Source organism: Lactuca saligna, chromosome 4 (assembly GCF_052625555.1).
Source record: "Lactuca saligna cultivar CGN05327 chromosome 4, ASM5262555v1, whole genome shotgun sequence".
In the NCBI taxonomy this organism is placed as follows: domain Eukaryota; kingdom Viridiplantae; phylum Streptophyta; class Magnoliopsida; order Asterales; family Asteraceae; genus Lactuca; species Lactuca saligna.
This window is the reverse complement of record NC_136420.1, coordinates 88,436,572-88,449,629: the sequence shown is the minus strand read 5'-3', so window position 1 is coordinate 88,449,629 and position 13,058 is coordinate 88,436,572.

Below are 13,058 nucleotides of genomic sequence, written 5' to 3'. Positions count from 1 at the left end.
GGGGCCCGTATCTCCTAATTGCATGTTATTTGTTAAATGCTTGTATGGTATGGGGTATTATGGGGGAGCTCACTAAGCTTTGTGCTTACGGTTTCAGTTTTGGTTTCAGGTACCTCCTCAGCTAGGGGAAAGGAGCCGGCGCGGTAGCAGCATGTCACACACACACCCTCTTCGGTTTCCGCATTTACGAGCTTTTCTGGGATTGATACTCTGATATTCCGAGTAGTTGTATGTTTTGGTGTTCGGACATGGTTTAGTTTATATTATGGATGATCGGATGATGTTTTAGTTATTAATATTTTCTAAAGTAATGTTTTTTTAAACAAAATTTTTTTGATGTGAAAATTGGGTCATTACGAGTTGGTATCAGAGCCCTGGTTTGAGGGATTCGGACACGCCTTCGGGAGTGTCTGAACTTAAATCGAGGGATTGAAAGAATTTCTAAAAGAAAATGTTCTCTAAAACCTGGAAAAGAGTCATAAGAAAGAGCGAAGTGTGTGACGTGCGCGATCGGCCGAGCTCAAGTAAGTATTCCCCATAGTACCCATACAAGTTTATGTTATGTTTATCAGCTTTCGTAGAACCGCATGCTAGAATAGGACTAAGGATCTAGGAGTGATGCCTTACGTGCCTACTATTTGTGTTTCAGTTGTGTGAGAAATTGCATGCTAGTTAAGGAGTAGACAGTAAGTAGGATAGCCTGAATAGGTTATGCCTGGTAGTATGAGCTTAGCACTATATGCTAGCTCAGTTCCTGACAGTGGATAGAGTTAAGTGAGACTGTTACCCTAGTCTGAATGGTGCTTGCTTCGTGCTTCGTGGGACTCTGAATAATGGGAGTTAGCCATTAGTCGAATGCGTCACATCACATGTAATCAGGATTGGATAATCTTAGAGTGCCGAATTTGATCCTACTGCGTAGCTCTTGTTTGAGTCCAACCGTTGTAGGGACGAGTCCGGTACTCGAAGGATTATCTGAGCCTCGTCACGTGTGATGGAATTCGAGTAATGGCCAATTGGCATCATAATGAGGCCTGCAGCAGCTGAGGACTGGTTAGAGTAAAATTAGAGATCTCCCTAGGGCAAGTCTAGGATGAGTATAGCTTTGATCAGCAGTAGTGAAGGGGATCTGGTGGAGTCGAGGAATTCCTTGGAGAAGGTACGGATAGATGTGGAAGGTAGTATGGGCCCGTACTACTGAAAGCAGAGGATCCGTACCCGAACCAAGGAAGGCCAAGATGAGACCAGGGAACCTGTAAGTAGTTGAGATCCCTCAGAAAGTAGCGGTATCACTAATGATTATTATGATGTTTTGCAGAATGGTGGTACTTCGACCGAGACCGACAGATGGCGGTTCAGGAGAGGGGTCAGGTTCGGGATCAGGCTCCGAGCCGATTGACGAGAGGCTACGTGAGTTCATCACGTCGGAGATCACCAGGGGCATCCTTGAGTCGACCCCCATTCTCTTTGGGTCGATCAAGGAAGGGATCATAGAGTTGATGGAGGATCGCCTACGGGCATTCAGGAGCGATTTAGCCTCTAGCCAGTCAGGATCTCGCACACTGTCCTTCAAGGACTTCAGGGGCAGTGGTGCGCCAGATTTCCATGGGGTGAAGGACCCCATTGTCGCCAGGCGGTGGATTGCAGATATCGAGTCTGCCCAGTTGACTAGCTTCTGCCCCGAGGGGTCGAAGGTGAGGTACGCAGCAGGGTGTTTACGAGACCGAGCCCGGGATTGGTGGGAGTTAGTGGGTGACTCGTTGGGAGCCTCAGCTATCAAGGTAATGACCTGGTCGGACTTTATGACTAGGTTCAGGGCAGAGTTTGCACCGGCGGTCGAGCTTCAGCAGCTGGCCAGAGAGTTTCTAGACATGAGGCAGACGACGGAGACTGTGGCGGAGATCATCGCCAAGTTCCGGGAGAGGGCTTTATTGGTGCCCCAGTATGCTGGTGACGAGGACATGAGTAGGACTCGTTACCATGATATGCTGCGAGCTGACATTCGGGAGCATGTTAGCTTTTCGGCTTGCCCTACCCTGGACTCTATGATTGCCAAGGATAGGGAGAGGGAGATAGATTTGGAGCACATCCGGAAACGGAAAATAGAGGACGGTCAGGCAGGAGGGGCTTCGGGAAGAAGCCCAAGGGATCAGACGGTAGGCCGAAAGGTCATTCAGGATCGAGCCGCTGCGGGAAATGCGGCAGGACGCACGTGGGGATATGTAGGATGGGATCAGGAGGCTGCTACAAGTGCGGCAAGACAGGGCACTTTAGCAGGGATTGTACTGCTCCAGTTTCAGCTATTTAGACATCCGAGTTGCTGTGTTTTCACTGCAACCAGAGGGGCCACAAGAAGGCTAATTGCCCCCAGTTGACAGTTGCAGCGCCAGTAAAGGCGCCAGCTCCAGCGACCCTGCGGATCACGGATGGTCGGCAGGGCAAGGCAGAGGCTCCAGTGGTGAGGAGTCGGGCATTTCAGTTGAATGCCGAGGAGGCACGCGCCGCACCCGATGTGGTGACGGGTATGATTCTTCCCCTTTATATTTTTTATATGATGGTGTTATGTTATTGATATGTGCTCTATATGTATATGTATGCCTTAGGATCGTTCCATGTGAACGGCCTCCCAGTCCAAGTGTTATTTGATTCAGGAGCATCCCGATCATTTGTTTCCCTTGCACTTAGCAAGAAGTTTCATGAGCCATCGGGCGAGTTAGATTGCCCTTTGGAAGTGGAGATCGCTGACGATCGATCGGTGCGTGCATCGATGATATTCCGAGATTGTGTGCTGCGTTTGTTCGAGGAGCGCTATTTGGTAGATTTGGTTCCCATTCCGTTGCGTGGGAACAAGGTGATTATAGGCATGGATTGGCTGAGCCCCAATGGGGCGGTGATAGATTGCACGCAGCAGCTAGTACGGGTCAGGACCCCAAGCGGGGGAGAGATAGTGATTCAGGGAGAGAGGCCCCAGCGAGGATCGACCTTTTGTTCCGCCGCAAGGGCGAGGCGCTATGTTCACCAGGGTTGCGCCGGTTTTGTAGCTTACGTCTTGGATGCCCGGGTGAAGGGCAAGACGACGATTGATGATGTTCCTATTGTTCGTGACTACCCGGATGTGTTTCCCGAGGATTTGCCGGGGATACCTCCAGAGAGGCAGGTTGAGTTCAGGATCGACCTAGTTCCTGGTGCGGCTCCGATAGCCAAAGCACCGTATCGACTTGCTCCCCCTGAGATGCAGGAGTTGTCTACACAGCTTCAGGAGCTGTTAGACAAGGGTTTCATTCGGCCGAGCAGTTCGCCTTGGGGAGCGCCGATCTTATTTGTGAGGAAGAAGGATGGGTCGCATCGTATGTGCATTGATTACTGGGAGTTGAACAAAGTAACGGTGAAGAACCGTTACCCACTTCCGAGGATAGATGATTTGTTTGATCAGCTTCAGGGAGCGTCTTGGTTCTCCAAGATCGATCTACGCTCCGGTTATCATCAGATGAGGGTTAGAGATGAGGATGTACAGAAGACTGCTTTCAGGACCCGGTATGGTCATTATGAGTTCGTGGTGATGCCATTTGGGCTCACCAATGCCCCAGCCGCGTTCATGGATCTCATGAACCGCGTGTGCAGACCGATGCTGGATCGGTCGGTGATAGTATTCATAGATGACATCTTGGTATATTCCAAGACACAGGGGCAGCACGAGGAGCACCTGCGGGAGGTGTTGGAGACTTTGAGGAGGGAGAGACTTTTCGCAAAGTTCTCCAAGTGTGAGTTCTGGTTGTGCGAGGTGCAGTTTCTTGGTCATCTCGTCAACCAGAAGGGTATTTTGGTAGATCCGGCCAAGATTGAGGCCGTGATGCAGTGGGAGGTTCCGAGGTCTCCATCTGAGATTCGGAGCTTCCTAGGGCTGGCAGGGTATTATCGGAGATTTATTCAGGACTTCTCCAAGATAGCAGTGCCGCTCACCCGACTAACCAAGAAGTCGGTGGTTTTTTCGTTGGGGGCCTGAGCAGCAGGCGGCGTTCGAGACTCTCAGACAGAGATTGTGCGAGGCTCCGATCCTTACCTTGCGAGAGGGAGTAGAGGACTTCGTAGTCTATTGTGATGCTTCGATCACAGGTATGGGAGCAGTATTGATGCAGCGAGGCCATGTGGTAGCTTATGCCTCGAGACAGTTGAAGCCTCACGAGGCTAATTATCCTACCCATGACTTGGAGCTGGGGGCAGTTGTATTTGCCCTCGAGATTTGGAGACATTACCTTTATGGGGTCCGCTGTACTATATACACGGATCACAAGAGTTTGCGATATCTTATGGATCAGCCGAGTTTGAACATGAGGCAGAGGAGATGGTTGGACGTGCTGAAGGACTATGACTGTGAGATCCTTTATCATCCAGGGAAGGCCAATGTGGTGGCCGATGCCCTGAGCCGCAAGGTGTCGACGGCCCCTATCAGAGATCTGTGTATGAGGATGAAAGTGATCACTCCGTTGTTGGAGCGGATCAAGGAGGCTCAGATGGAGGGCCTCAAGGAGGAGAGGCAGAAGTGTGAGAGGATAGTGGGCCGAGTAGCTTCATTTGATTACGATAGTCGGGGTTTGTTGACGCTTCATGGTAGGGTGTGGGTACCGTACTGGGGTGGGGTACGGCAAGTATTGATGGACGAGGCTCATAAGTCTCGATTTTCTATCCACCCAGGAGCGACGAAGATGTATCGAGATCTTCAACCTGATTATTGGTGGCCCTGCATGAAGCGGGACGTCGCTTGGTATGTTGAGAGATGTTTGACCTGCCGGAAGGTCAAGGCGGAGCACCAGAGACCTCATGGCAAGATGCAGCCGTTAGACATTCCCGTGTGGAAATGGGAGGATATCACCATGGATTTTGTCACCAAACTCCCCAGGACCGCTCGTGGAGTGGACTCGATATGGGTAGTAGTGGATCGGTTGACGAAGAGTGCTCATTTTATTCCGATTCAGGAGAGTATATCGGCGGAAAAGTTAGCCGATATCTATGTGCGGGAGATTGTGGCACGTCATGGAGTACCGGTATCGGTGGTGTCGGACCGAGATGTTCGTTTCACATCCAGATTCTGGAAGCGGTTCCACGACGAGATGGGTACTCGTCTCCATTTCAGCACCGCTTTCCACCCCCAGACTGACGGGCAGAGTGAGAGGACGATTTAGACTCTTGAGGACATGCTTAGGGCATGTGTTCTAGATTTTGGGGGCAGTTGGGATACGTATCTTCCGTTAGCGGAATTCTCGTATAACAACAGTTATCATGCGAGCATTGATCGACCTCCTTTTGAGATGTTATATGGCAGAAAGTGCAGGACCCCGATTTGTTGGGGCGAGGTCGGTCAGCGAGTCATAGGGAGCACCGAAGTGGTGCTCAAGATGACTGAGTTGATCCAGCAGGTCCGTAGTAGGCTGCAGACTGCGCAGAGTCGGCAGAAGAGCTACGCCGACAGGAGGCGTTCGGACTTGGAGTTCCAGGTGGGAGATAGGGTTCTTCTGAAAGTCTCACCTTGGAAAGGTGTCATTCGATTCAGGAAGCGGGGCAAGTTCGGCCCAAGATTCATCGGGCCGTTCAGGGTTGTAGCCCGGGTGGGCAAGGTGGTGTATAGGCTGGATCTGCCAGCCGAGCTCAGTCAGATCCACAACACTTTCCATGTTTCGCAGCTGCGGAAGTGCCTGGTGGACGATTCAGCGGTAGTACCGTTGGAGGATATTCAGGTTGATGACAACTTGAATTACATTGCGCGCCCAGTCGCAATACTTGACAGGAAGTCAAAGGCTTTGAGAAACAAGAGGGTAGAACTAGTAAAGGTGCAATGGCAGCACCGCAAGGGTTCGGAATGGACTTGGGAACCGATGGACGAGATGATGGAGCATTACCCCGAGCTGTTTCAGGATCGAGCAGCAGACTTCGAGGACGAAGTCTAAAATAAGTGGGGGAGATTTGTAGCACTTGGTTTCCGGTATGTGAATTTTATTTGAGCATTTCCCTATTTTAGCCTTGGACTCGGCGAGTCATAAGGTCCGACTCGCCGAGTAGGGATGAGACTCAGGACACGTTTAAGTTGGCGACTCGGCGAGTCCATATCCCGGACTCGGCGAGTCACCGCTGCTGGATGAAACTCTAAATTTCAAGGGTTTGCACCCTATTTAAACCCTCATTCCGCCCCAACCTCGTCCCCATTCACCCCCAGAACTCCCAACCTCGCTTTTCCCTTATTTCCTTGAGAGATTGAAGTGTTTTTGGAGTGTTCTTGAAGATTTTGAGGAGAAAGAGGAGTAGATCAAGAAGAGGAGAAGGAGACCAGGCATCTTTGTGTCATCCCAACGTTTTCCTTGAGGTATAGCTCGTTTCCCCCTGTTTTCAAGCTTGTAATCTCTTTTAGCTTCATAGGAGTCCTTCTTGGGCTCTTCCCCAAGCTTGTTTGTGCTTTATGGGTTGTAATAAGTTGTTAGCCTTTAGATCTAGGCATGATTTTGTCCCTGGAACTTGGATCTAATGCCTTTATGGGGTCATATTGCATGAAAGCCCTAGATCTACCTCTTTTGGTGCACTTTGAGCCTTAAAATCCACATTGGTGAATATCTACACGTAAAGTTGGAAACTTTACGTGTGATTTGTGTCCTAGAAGCCCAGATCTGTGAATGGCATGGACTGGAATTGAGCAAATCGGCGTATTTGATGGATGCATGGCTGCGACTCGGCGAGTCGTATATGTGACTCGACGAGTCTGGTCGCGAGTCACTGGACTGGTCCCTTCATGATGTGTCGAGTTGAGCCGTGAGCCACAGGGGGTGACTCGGTGAGTTGGGAGCTGAACTCACCCATGTTAGGACTCGGCGAGTCAATGCCTTGACTCGGCGAGTCCAAGGCAATCTTCATAGATCAAGAACAGACTCGGCGAGTTGTTCATACAACTCGGCGAGTCTTAGCATATGTGTTCTTCGGATGAAGATGAACTCGATGAGTTGTTCATACAACTCGGCGAGTAGGATGAAGGAGTTGAATGACAGATTAGAAGGTGAGCTCGTCGAGTCATAGCCCAACTCGACGAGTAGAATCAGGGACCCAGGACAATAGTCTGGACAGGGACTCGACGAGTGGTGATCCACTCGGCGATTTGGGTCAACTAAAAGTTGACTTCGATTTGACTTAGGGCTAGACCAGGGGTAAAATGGTCTTTTTACCCAAAGGACAGTTAGCAGTGTATGATTTAGTATATTGTGGGAATTACAGGCGGGGAGTTCCGGAGCAGCAGCAGCAGTAGTAGGTGATCAATTCCCACACAGACCAGCAGCTATTTCGAGGTGAGTTTCCTTCCAGTAGTAACGGGTCTAAGGCACCAAGGCCGGCCCGTATAGATGAGACGTTAGTATTACAGTGTGGGCCGAGCCTGTATCTATTAGTTGAGTTGATTATGATATATGCCAGTATGATAGCATTGTTTACACTTGTTGTCTGTGCGATACTTGTATGATATGAGTTGGCGGTTGAGTGTGGGCGAGGCCCGTATCTCTCCGAGAATGGAGTGTGGGCTAGGCCCGTATCTCCCAGATAGCGAAGTGTGGGTGGGGCCCGTATCTTCACGAGTGTGGGCGGGGCCCGTATCTCTCAGGAAGTGAGGTGTGGGCGGGGCCCGTATCTTCACGAGTGTGGGCGGGGCCCGTATCTCCTAATTGCATGTTATTTGTTAAATGCTTGTATGGTATGGGGTATTATGGGGGAGCTCACTAAGCTTTGTGCTTACGGTTTCAGTTTTGGTTTCAGGTACCTCCTCAGCTAGGGGAAAGGAGCCGGCGTGGTAGCAGCATGTCACACACACACCCTCTTCGGTTTCCGCATTTACGAGCTTTTCTGGGATTGATACTCTGATATTCCGAGTAGTTGTATGTTTTGGTGTTCGGACATGGTTTAGTTTATATTATGGATGATCGGATGATGTTTTAGTTATTAATATTTTCTAAAGTAATGTTTTTTTAAACAAAATTTTTTTGATGTGAAAATTGGGTCGTTACATTTGGAGGCTGATAAAAGATCAACCTTAAGGACTTAAGGAGATTATATAGGGTGCAAAACCCAAAAATTTAAGGTTTCTCACTCAGCCATCAACACGTTGAGTTCTCTTCACCAACTCGACGAGTTGGTCCACAAAAATGTGCGACCTAAAAGCCCATCAACACGCCGAGTTGAGGCTATCAAATCGCCGAGTTCCAAAGCAAAAACTTGCTTTAAAGAATAAATTTAATGCCTAGAAATTAGGATGTTACAACTGTAACACCCGCAAACCGAGTTGGCGGAAACATTCGGGGGCGGAGGACGTCATGTTCAGTATCACAACAAATGTTGAATAGTAGAACAAGCTGTTGGGTTTTGAGCATTCTAACACTACTATAGTGTACATGCAACCCTATAAACCTTGGATCTATATTTTCTCTATTATACATGCAAATAAGAACTTTCCAAGGCTTTAATCCTAACTAGCATATTATGAAGTTCTTATACTACAAAGTACTAGTTATATGACATACCTTTTGATGTAGCTTGATGTCTTCAAGCTTTAAGAGCTTAGCCCCAATAGTGTGGAAGCCTCAAGTGGAATCACAAATCACCAAAACACCTTGGAAGACTTTAGAGAATATGGATACTTGGTCCTCTCTAGTGAAATCGGCTAGCCCTTCTTAGTGTACCACACTCGTGCCAATTTCACCAACCAATGACATCTTATATAGTATGAAGACTAGGGTTAAACCCATGACCTTTCATTTCATATGATGCATGGGTTAAACACTCCATGGACTATCCATGAAAGCTTAGCCCAACCTATATGAAATTGGCCCATTCCATATATATAAGAGTCCATATTTTATTAGTTCATTTTGATCACTTAATTAATTCTAAATTAATTCTTGATCAATAATAATTAAATAATATGATTCCATATTAATATATTAGAACTTATAACATATTAATATTAATCATAAATATACTATTCTCAAAAGACTATCCATATAAATTGTGTTGGCGAAGTGCAACCCAAATGGACCATGCCGGGTCGGGTCAAGTAAATACCAAATATAGTTATGGACTTAGACATTAATCCAACACAAGCAACAATATCCATTGCATTAATATTTTAGTGTTTACATTGTATTCTAGTCACATATGACTGATTCCAAAAGTAAGTAGCAAAACAAGACTCGAAGCTATTATGCTCCGTCTTTTAGAACCTTGTACGTGTATATTTCTACTAGTTTCCTAAGAATACAAGTGATTTTGAAAGTGTATCAACATTTAGGTTGGTGAGTTCATAAGTATTTTGTTTTGGAAAGCATGTTCTTTGTTCCTAGAAGACCTTAGTATGTTCCTCCATAAAATCCTAATGTAATCTAATGTAAGAAAATGTGACCCTTAAGTTCCTTCTACAACCACCTAGTAGATACAAGTTATATACAATACAGATCGAACATACGATCGATTGTGTGGTTCTTCCCTAAGACCACAACCAAATAAGGAGCAGGAAATGAGGCGGAATTCACACATTCCACTGTTTGTTGGATGTACATTGTATGTAACCCTGGCGTATACACTAGGTAATTATAGAGTTAACAGTGTTGGTCCTTTTTGGGTGACATCTACATTGTACTTAGAAAGTAATGTAATACTACTGTATCTGTATGTAATCCTTTGTGTATGTATGTACTTAGTTAAACGTTTCATCCGAAAAGTATGTTTTTATACTAGAAAATAGTATGTTGTACTTGTATGTTATGAGCTGACCCATACCTGTTTCCCCTTATGATTACTTAGTGTATATGGATTATACATATATATAACCAAGATCAAATAGATAATAGACTGTGTGAATATGCTCTAAGCCCACAACCAAACAAGGAACAAGAGGTGAAGCGAAAAGCACACATTCTACTACCTATCGGATCCTATTAATATATAACCCTGATGTATAAACCAAGGATTCATAGATTTAGCATTATAGGCCCCTTCTAAACTGTATGATCATGTTACTAGAAAAGTTGTGTGGTGTAGTTCTATTTTTTAGTAAAACTACTTGAAGTTATGAAGTCCCGTAATCTAAACGTCTTAGTTGATACCATTGTGAGTTTCATATAACCATACTAAATTAGACCAGTATAAAATATGATTATCTGTAGGCGTCAAAAAAGTTATGACATTTTTCACCCGTAGACCTGCCGGTTCCAACTGTAGCTAACAGTCAAAGTGAGGGATATTCAGTCCCGTATAGATCTATACACAAACTCACGCTCTCCCTCTAGGAGACTTTGGTTATAATTTATAAGACTTAGAAACTTGTACCCAAATGGGTACAACCAAGTAGTACCTCAAAACCCTGTATAACTAGACATGAAGAGAATACTAATGTTCTTTTGTACTTGAAAATATATGAATTGCATTGTACTAGTAGTGTACAATAATTATAATTTAAATAATCATTTTAGTATGATATTGATGACTTAGTAAAATAGTATTAGTGTTCCCTAAAACTATACCTATTATAGTTTACATGTATGTTCTGTATGCAATGAAAATCTTAGTAATTTAGTAGTTTATATAACACAATGAAATAATTTGAGAAAGATACTTTTGCTCAACATGTTTACAAAAGGGGTTAAAGCTTTATTTAAGTAAGTTTCATGTTCAATATATGTATATATAACATATATAAACATGTATTTTGGAAAAAAAAAAGTATAAAACAATTTAAGTAGTTTGAAAACACTTTTTAAAATAGTTTAAATAAGTTGAAATAGCTTGAAATGTTTTTATAACTGTTTCTGTAATGACCCGTCTCTGGTATGTTGCTTTTTTGTATTTATTTTTTAAGTTTGTAGAGGAACTCGGCGAGTCTATGTCCCGACTCGTCGAGTAGGGTCGCGTTGTTGATCAGCTTATAGATCGGCGACTCGGCGAGTCCATAATCGGGACTTGGCGAGTCGGCCTGCCAGGTTGAAACCCTAAATCTCTGGGTTTGCACCCTATTTAAACCACCTTATCAGCCCCAAACTCGCCTCCTTCACCTCAGAGAGCTATGAGAAACCCTAAACCCATCCCTTGATTGATTGAAGTGTCTTTGTGTGGATCCTTGAAGGCTTGAAGAAGAAGAAGAAGAAGAAAGGAACAAAGAGAAGAGGTGTAGAGCAAAGATCCAAGGTGAGAATCAGATTTCTTTGAGTTATTTCTCGGAATCCTCTTGTTTTATGCTTAAAATCTCCATTAGAACATTTCTAGGGTTAGTTTGATGTATTTTTCCAACCTTATAGTTGAATGGATGCCTTAATAGGTCAAGATATCCTTAGATATGTTCATTTAGGAGTTGTAGAGCCCAGAACTATTGCCTTTTTGAAGTTGCTTTGTATGGGAACCCTAGATCGAGCCTTTATCATGATTTTTGAACCTTATTATCTTCTTGGATGCTTATGTACACGTAAAGATAGAATCTTTATGTGTTAATCGAACTAAGGAAGCCCATATCTATAAGTTTTAGACGCTGGATTCAAGCAGAATCGAGTTTAGAGTAGCTGCATGGATGCGACTCGGCGAGTCAAGCCGCGAGTCCCGATTTTTCCCCTTTTGAGTGATGTCGAGTGGGAACCTATGAGTAGTAGAGTGGACTCAGTGAGTTGGAGGGCAGACTCAGTGATGGAGGGACTCGGCGAGTTGTTCATACAACTCGGCTAGTCCAAGGCAATCTTCTTATGATTCAAGAACAACTCGGCGAGTCGGATGCAGATGACCTGAGTGTTGATATAGAGCGGGAACTCGTCGAGTGTATGCCATACTCGACGAGTAGCAGCGAGCAGGGTTGAGAAATGAGAGTAGGGACTCGGCAAGTTGGCGGCCCAACTCGGCGAGTCAGGTCAACTGTAAAGTTGACTTTGACCAGGAGAGTTGACTTTAGCCAGGGGTAAAAGAGTCATTTACCCCAATGCAGTTATTAGTAATTTGATTGAGTGTATTTGTGGAACTGTATCCGGGGAGATACCGGAGCAGCAGCAGATAGTTGCCGGAGCCACACCCTCAGCAGCCAGATCACGAGGTGAGTTTCCTTTCAGTAGGAACGGGTCTAAGGCCACAATGCCGGCCCGTTTAGCTAGCAGTAGTTTCCGAACTTCGGTCCGATGCAGATTCTAGTATGTTTGATGCCTTCGTGGCTTAGACAGGATTTTGTGTTATGTGTTCCGGGTTACATCCCGATGTAGTATGCTATCTATGTGCTCATGTTAGTTGATATGCTTATGTGATGCTATGTGCAGTCAGTTCCGGACTTCGGTCTGATGCAGTCAGTTCCGGACTTCGGTCCGATGCAGTAAGTTTCGGACTTTGGTCCGATGCAGGGGGCAAGGCCTCAGTAGTTCCAAATTTCGATCCAATGCAGAGGGCAAGGCCCTGGTTAGTTCCGTACTTTGGTCCGATGCAGCATTCAGACTTCGGTCCGATGCAGTGGGCAAGGCCCAGTATGTGTTGATATGTATTATATGGTATGTGGTAGCTTGGGGGAGCTCACTAAGCTTCGTGCTTACAGTTTCAGTTTTGGTTTCAGGTACTTCAGCAAGCAAAGGGAAGAGCTCGGGTTGATGGCATCGCACACACCACAGCTTCAGCTGTCCTGGGAGTTGTTTTGGTTTTCATAGATGTGATTGATATAGTCTTGATACAGTTTACTCATAACACTTTACTTTTGTTTGCGAGATATTGACGTACTGGTTTACCTTATGATTTTATCATGGTGTTTTAGTAATTATTCAACAAAAATTTTTGGGTCGTATTTTGGGATGTTTCAAGTTGGTATCAGAGCCTTGGTTTGAGCGATTTGGGCACACTTTCGGGTGTGTCTGAACTCAAACTAAGGAAGTGGTATAAAGTTTTCAAGAGAAAAACCATGTTTAGAAAAATATTTTGAGAAAAGAAAACAATTTTAGAAAAGGTATAAGGAAAAGAGTTTTAGACAAAGTGAAAACAATTTTAAAAAAGAGAAAAGGGTGTGGTGCATGCAATCGGCCGAGCTC